This window comes from Vicia villosa, linkage group LG7 (assembly GCF_029867415.1).
Source record: "Vicia villosa cultivar HV-30 ecotype Madison, WI linkage group LG7, Vvil1.0, whole genome shotgun sequence".
Lineage (NCBI taxonomy): Eukaryota > Viridiplantae > Streptophyta > Magnoliopsida > Fabales > Fabaceae > Vicia > Vicia villosa.
Genome location: NC_081186.1, coordinates 79880091 through 79887736, shown reverse-complemented (window position 1 = coordinate 79887736; position 7646 = coordinate 79880091). Strand labels below are relative to the sequence as shown.

At 26.7% G+C, this 7646-nt stretch overlaps 1 long non-coding RNA gene across 1 annotated transcript; it reads left to right on the top strand.

Moving 5' to 3' along the window:
* Positions 1-4096: 4096 nt before the first annotated feature.
* LOC131617577 (uncharacterized) lies at positions 4097-5205 on the top strand. The gene is made up of 3 exons (XR_009288620.1): positions 4097-4576; positions 4795-4848; positions 4988-5205. It is a non-coding gene; the product is annotated as an uncharacterized LOC131617577 (long non-coding RNA).
* Positions 5206-7646: the final 2441 nt, after the last annotated feature.

The following is a 7646-nucleotide window of genomic DNA, read 5'->3' as shown; positions in this document are numbered from 1 at the left end:
TTAATTGTTTTACATCACGCAAATCTGCAGGGACTAGTTTATAATGAGCACTGACCACTTCTCCTTTCTCTGGCAATTAATGAAACATAACAAGCATCAGTACATATCAGCAGTAATCATTAATGCTAATATTTAGCATTGATGTTTATAAATATCACAGTGAAAAGATTGTATTGGGTCATCCTCAAATGCTACAAATCAAGTTAGTTTTACAATGTTTGTAGTTCTGAGATTAAACTGAGTGGCGGAATAAAAAATTCACTCAGGAAATTATTTTGCTTTAGTAATGATTTAGGGTCGAAGAGATATAGATAATACTATTTTCAGTTTTATTTTAATCTAATTTATTCTGAGATAAGTTAGATACCACACGATAGCACAAAAGAAAAGGACATCATCTGAATATGAGATTAAAATCATAAGCCAATGTCCTTTCATCACTAAGCATCGTAATCAACACTGCTTATCTCTTGAAATGGAAGCTGTTTCACCAAGTTTATCCTTCAATTGACTGCAAGTCTCAATAAGTGCCGCCTTTTTACTTGTTACCTGGATGACAAGCATAATAGTAGTTAAGCTTTCTTTATCAATAATGGCAGTTAAAAACTTACAATTTAAAGACTATAGACAGCTTTTATAATTCATTTTTGCAATAAGACATATATTGAGGGAAACCAGATTGTATTAACTGTTAGTTTCTTGACAAAACATCGATAGCCAATCCAGTTCAGAACCCATTAACAACTATAAATTAGGGTTGCATTGGCTAATAAAACTTTTAAAAGGTATTCAGGATTCTACCTCCTTAAAGTCCACTTCCACGTATAAATGTGGTGCTTTCCCCTCATCCTGTCAAGAAGAGATTTTAAACATGTAAGTTACAACTGTAAATTAGCACACAGCTATACACTATAGGTTAATGAGGCTAAACAAAAGGCTATGAGAAAAACTGGAAGTTATGGTAATGGGTAACAACATATGAAGTCTTACACACCCAGAGTCACGTCCGAACAAGAGGATGAAGATCACTAGAAAACAAGGACTGCATCGTGCATAATACAAATTTATTTTTAGTATCTGTGATGTGCATGGGAAAAAGAAGAAATCAATCTTCTTTGACACCAATCCATGATACAATAATGTTGAAATATAAACCAGAGTGATTGGAAATAATCTTCTTGAACAATGATTTATTTGGAGGGACAAAGAATAACAAATCAGAATAATCCTTCTCTGTCACCTAGCCAACACTCTAGGCATCTGAATCTCGAAATACATAAGAGAGCTGCTTGACATTATTGGAGCTTCTCTACTATAGGTTTGCTGACTAGCCAGTGACTATTTAGAGATTTTGGGCAGGTTCAACAATATTGGGCTATGGCTAGGCCCTAACAACACTCCATTCCTCCAAAGGAACTTTTCCATAAAGTAACATGAATTGTTTGAGGATCATAGTAACCTGTCTGATTGGTAAATTGAACCATTTGACCAATGTCTAATCCAAGTCCTCTCCTTTCTAGGTAACTGACTTTGATCTAGCACCTGCTCTAGTAGATATTATTCAGTTTCAACCTACAATTCCAGCTCTAATGGGAAAATTCCCTACCTGTTCCCTTCCCTTTCCCACCTTTAAATAACAAATCATAATTCGCCAACCACAACCTGTTACAACATTGAATATCAACACAACAACAATTCCGCAGTAGATATCAAACAAAAAAGAGAAAGAATTCAGTTCAGGCATTTCACCTAACACTTGGTGTGCATGTTACGAATTCGTTATTAATCCATAATTGAACAACAATCGCACAGCAGCAATCGAAAAAGAGAGACGAAGAAGATTGAAAGTGAAATTCACTGGAAAAAAATGCACGTACCGAATTCCATCATGAATCCGCGTCGGCATCATCTTCATGTATCTTTGGTTTCTCTTAACTTCATTCTCATTTGCTTGTTCCATTAATCACCATGCTCTGCCACGAGAATGAAAACCACGTTAGTTAGATAAGCACTTTTAAGAGGAGCAAGAATCGCTTTTTCGTTTTCACGTTTGTTGAAGCTACGCTTTGTAGGTAACTTACTATTCTCTGTTTCTTTTGCATAATGAATGTTAAGTGACATATTAAATGAAATGTAATAAAACATATGATAAGTGATAATTATATTTAATATATATTATAACAATACATGTTATACAATAAGGTTTTAGGGAAATAGATTAATATTTTAAGTTATAAAAGTAAATATTTTTTTAGTCCATTTAAATTTACACCCGTTTTAAATTTAGCGAGAGTAATTGAGATCTAATTATAATAATATTTTTCGTTTACACCCATTTTTAAAAAATAGGGTGTAAATTGTCGCATGCTAATATTTAAAATGATATTTTATTTACAAAATTGCCACCGTGTTTTTTATTTACACCCGTTTTTAATATATTGGGTGTAAATGTTAAAATTATATTGTGCTTTTTGCACTTGTGAATATATATTTTATTTTAATTAACAATTGTTTTTATTTGAGAAAAAAATTCTTATTTTCAAATGTTAAAATTTTTATTTTTCTCACGGGGCACTATCAATAAAATATCTACAAGTTTATTTAAATAAAATCTATATCGTGTTAAATAAATTTATAACGGGACACGATCATTTAAATTCATGCAATATTTTTTTTATAAATATTGCTTTTAATATGCATTTGAGTTTAAAACCACCAAACAAAATTATCTTAACTTATACAAATGCATGAATATCATTATTTTTTATATAATTATATTTATAATTTAATATTATAAATATCTAAACAAATTATCTACATATATAATATCAAATAAATATACCCTTGCGGCAACACGGGTGATTTACTAGTTAGTATAAAATATTTTACACGATAAATATATCACAACTATTTACAGATATATCACAACCATTTACATGTAATATTTTAAATAGAATTAAATAAAAAGTGAAATATTTATAAAATTTTAACGGTTATAATCCATTGATGGTGTCAACTTCTTTAAGTGTATTTTATTTAAATTATTTAATTTTTTAATTATAAAATTAAAAAAAACTAAATGTAATATGAGGCTTATCTAATATTAAGACTCTGTTTGGTAAGATATGTCTCATGTCTTATAAACTCATGATAATTTAGACCCGTTTGACAACGGTCTTTTCATCACGAGTTTATAGCTTATTTTTCAGACGCTATTTTAAATAGCATTTTAGCTTATGTCTTATAGCTTATTATTTTTTATTTTTTTTTATTTTTATTATTTTAATTAAGATTCATTTTTAACCCTTATAATTTATTTTAATTTAAAATAAAATAATTATATATTAAATATATTTTATCTCATTTTAGATTTATAAGTTAATTAAACCGCTAATTTTACCAAACATTTGAATTAGTTTATAAACTATCCGTCTCAACCATCCACTATAAGCTATAAGCCATCAGTCATCAACCATCAGTCATAAGCTATAAGCTATCAGCTAGTTTATCAGTCAACCGCTATTTTTAACTGACCTTAAATTTCAAATTGATATTTTTAGTGAAGCATGCCGAAACAGGAAAATAGTTAGAACATCTTTTCAATTTAAAAATATTATTGTTATTTTGAGTTCAGAAGAACTTTTACAAATTTACTTGTTTTATTAAAAAATTTAATAGCGAATGTTAAACTTCAAAGTTTATTAAACCCCTTTCCAATTAAATTTAAAATGGTACACTCACTTTGATTTTGTACGTATTTTGATTTAATAAATATTTTCTTTATTACTTTAAAATGGATGATTCAGTTGTTCATATATATATATATATATATATATATATATATATATATATATATATATATATATATATATATATATATATATATATATATATATATATATATATATATATATATATATATATATATATATATATATATATATATATATATATATATATGGAGCATATCAAGTAAGAGCATTTTTAAATGAGAGATGAGAGAAATAAATATCAATCATTAGATTCATCAAGAGAGAGAAATTAATAGCCTCATCTACAATATAAGAAAGTTCAATGCTTTGGAAAATACCAATTTGCCCCTTTGCTTTCTTAATGAGCCACGTGGCTGTCTTATTTGCTCTCCTTTACTACTTCCTTTTCCTATGCTACGTGTGTTTCACTTTCTCTGCTTTTTTGAACAAACCCAAAACTTTTCCAGTTTCTCTCTTTCTTGAAAACACAAATATATTGTTTCCTCTACTCAACAAGTCTTTTCATTTCACTACCTCAAATCTCAAACAACTCTCTTTCCTATCTAAGTCTCCCATCTTTCTTATTTCTCTAACCCATCTTCATCTTCCACCTTCCTCTGTCTTTAATTTCTGCGGAAGACGTTTTAGATCGGTTAAATCATTGATTTTTTTTAGATCTGCGACAACTATCAGTGATGTTTTTTTAGATCTATGATATCTAACAAGATCGATTTGGTTTTTAACTTTCCTATTTTTTTGTTTTTCAGGTTCTGTGTTCATCTTTCTAATTTGTGTTTGTGTTAACAGGATTTGATAGAAGGAAGGTGAGTTATTACTATGTATTTGAATTATGTTTTCAAAAAATGCTTTCTTCAAATCTTTCATTTTCTTTTCAATCTCTATTTTTTCATTCACTTTTATGATTTTTAAGTTATGTTTTCTGTTTTGTGTTCTTGCTTTAAAGATTCAACCATTATATTTATTACTTTTTTGAACAATTCTTTTTGTATTTCATTAATATTTTTTGTCTTAATTTTTGCAGATCTAAACTACAATGAGATGGAACCAAAAAATTCATATTTGAAATTAAAGGAAGGTGAGTTGTTGCTATGTGTTCATTTTTCTGATTCTGCTTCATGCTTGTGTTAGTAGGGTTTGATAGAAAAAATGTGAGTTGCAGACTCGAATAATGTTTCTGTTTTTTTTCATTTATTTATGTAATGTTGTTTTTGCAGGACAAATATTTTATTTTCATATTGAAAACTCTTCCTACTTCACATGAGAGAATAGAGCAGATTTTTTCTACTGGCCAATGAAATGGGTTGATGGGTGGAATGAGATGCAGAATGGAAATGTTTTGAGCTTGATGTTCTAACATTATCCAACTTGTGTTTTGGCATATAATTTCCTCATTGATATATTCCTTTAATATATTTCAAAATATTAAATTTATATTACCACTTCTACTGTTCGTGTTCCTGTAAAAAAAGTATTGCAATAGCATTTAATTATTATTATTAGCTTTATTATCTTTGCTCTTTGCAATAAAGTAACAATAAATAAGTTTGAATATATTGTCTCCTTGCATTTTTTGGCCGATTAAAACGAAATATTATACGAAATCTTATATAAGTATCTTTAAATAATAAAATATTTTAATAAATTTAAATTATTTTTAACTTTAGATATAATTTAATTTTTTTATTAATATAGAAACATTTACTTATACACCTAAAAAAATAAAAAAATATATATAGAAAAAATAAAACTTATATAAATCTATCTCAGATTTTATCTTTTAAAACTTGTTTTTTTAATATTTATTCTATTGTTTAACTTTAATATATCATATAAGAAAATTTATTGTTCTTGAATTACCAATTTTTTAAATTACACCTTTTTGAACAGATTTCTTATTCTATTTTATTTCTTCTTATTCTACCTTCTTTCAGCTTTCTTTTCTCTTTGCCACTTTTTCGATTTTCACAATATATTTTGATATCCCATCAGCTCTGTTGTGACAGGCTATAATGTCTACTTTGCTTGCAAATGTGTATTTCCTTCTTTCCATACGCACCACTTCTTTTAAAAACCATCATTTGTCTCTTCAACCTCCTTTCTCACAACTAAGCACCAATTGTGAGATGTTTTGTCTTCTTCATAGAAACAATATTTCTAAAAACAACTATTAGAAAAATGTTTTGTAATGGATCAATGTTATTTTTTTCCATCTATTTTAAAAAAATTACAATTATTCTACTTTCTAAAAACAACTATCTTTAAAATTTATTCTATTTCATGTACTAAAAAAATCAATAAAATATAATAATTGATATTAAATTTTATATTTATGGTATAATATTAATATTATTTTGTATTACGGTTATTATTAAACTAAGGTGAAATTAAAGAAAATAAAAGTAAACATATTTAAAATAATGTATAAATTTAAATGGCTTTGGCTTACAATTGGAATATTTGGATTATGTTGTTGTTCTTTTATGCTGATTAATTCGAATGAGATTAATTTATTCTTATTCTATTTTTAAAATAAAATTCATGCATGTAGGAATGTTTCTCTATTATATTTTTAGACACAAATTTAAAGTAAATGTTGTAATATTTTTAAGAATAAGAATAAAAGGATTGTGGAAAGGTTAAGAAATGTACAATAAATGTTATAATTCTATGTGGGTGAGACGGAAGTATAATTCTCTATTATACTTTATTACATAAGTATAATATATTAGATTTTTATTAAATTTTAAATTTGTTTAATTGCTATTACTTTTTAAAAAGATAATAAAAATTATAAAATATTAAATATAATCTTTGTTTATTTCTACTGCTATAACATTAGGGGTTTGGTATAAAGTTTGTCACTAAAGTAGAGTAAATATGGGTAGTTGGTTGGTCTAATTTCTCTAAAATTTTTGAAAAAGTATACGATGGTTCATTGTATTTATATTTTCTTAACAAATAGAAAAATCATATACAATTATACATAATTAATAAATAAAAAAAATATTTCAGATTGGTAATAAATAATAAACTAATTGGTAATTTAAATATTTTAATGATTTAATGTTTTTTTGTCAATTTTAAATTTTTATATTTATTAATAATTTTGATGTTGATCAATAATAAAAAACAAATTTCGATCGTATCACAACTTAATTTTTTTTTATAAGTACTCATTTATTATTTTTTTTATAATAATAAACTGTTTTGCTTATATAATTTTGTCTTTCTTCTTTTCATTTTATTTTTATTATATTTTTGAAGATAAATGCGCGAACCACACCAGTACCCGTGCGAACGCACGGGTAACACACCATTATCATGTAAGCGCACAGATAACTAGGTCAAAGTCTGTGTGAATGCACATGTAACACACCAGTACCGTGTTTATTGGAATATTTATTTGTCTCATTTTTTCTTTTTTTCCAATAATATTTTGATTTTTTTAATTTGTTTGAATTTTCATGACAAACTGGTGACGTATCTCCGGTCCACACCAGTACCCGTGGGTCGCGAACACACGAGTCACACATCAGTATCGTATAAACGCACGGGTAATTAGGTCAAAATCTGTGTGAACTCACAGGTAACACACCAGTACCGTATGAACGTACGGGTAACCAGATAAAAATTTGTGTGAACAATATAACTTTTGATCTATAAATAAACCATTTTCTATAAATAAATACTACTTTTGAACTTTTTTTTATCAATTTAATAGTTTTATTTAAACAATACAATTTTTATATTTCAATTTCATATAAAAACAATTTTTTTTATTTAAGATTATATGTATCTGATAAGCCCGGTCCAGTCTGATACTGAGATGGATACATTGCAGATCTCATGAATTTTTAGTTTCTTTGAATTTTG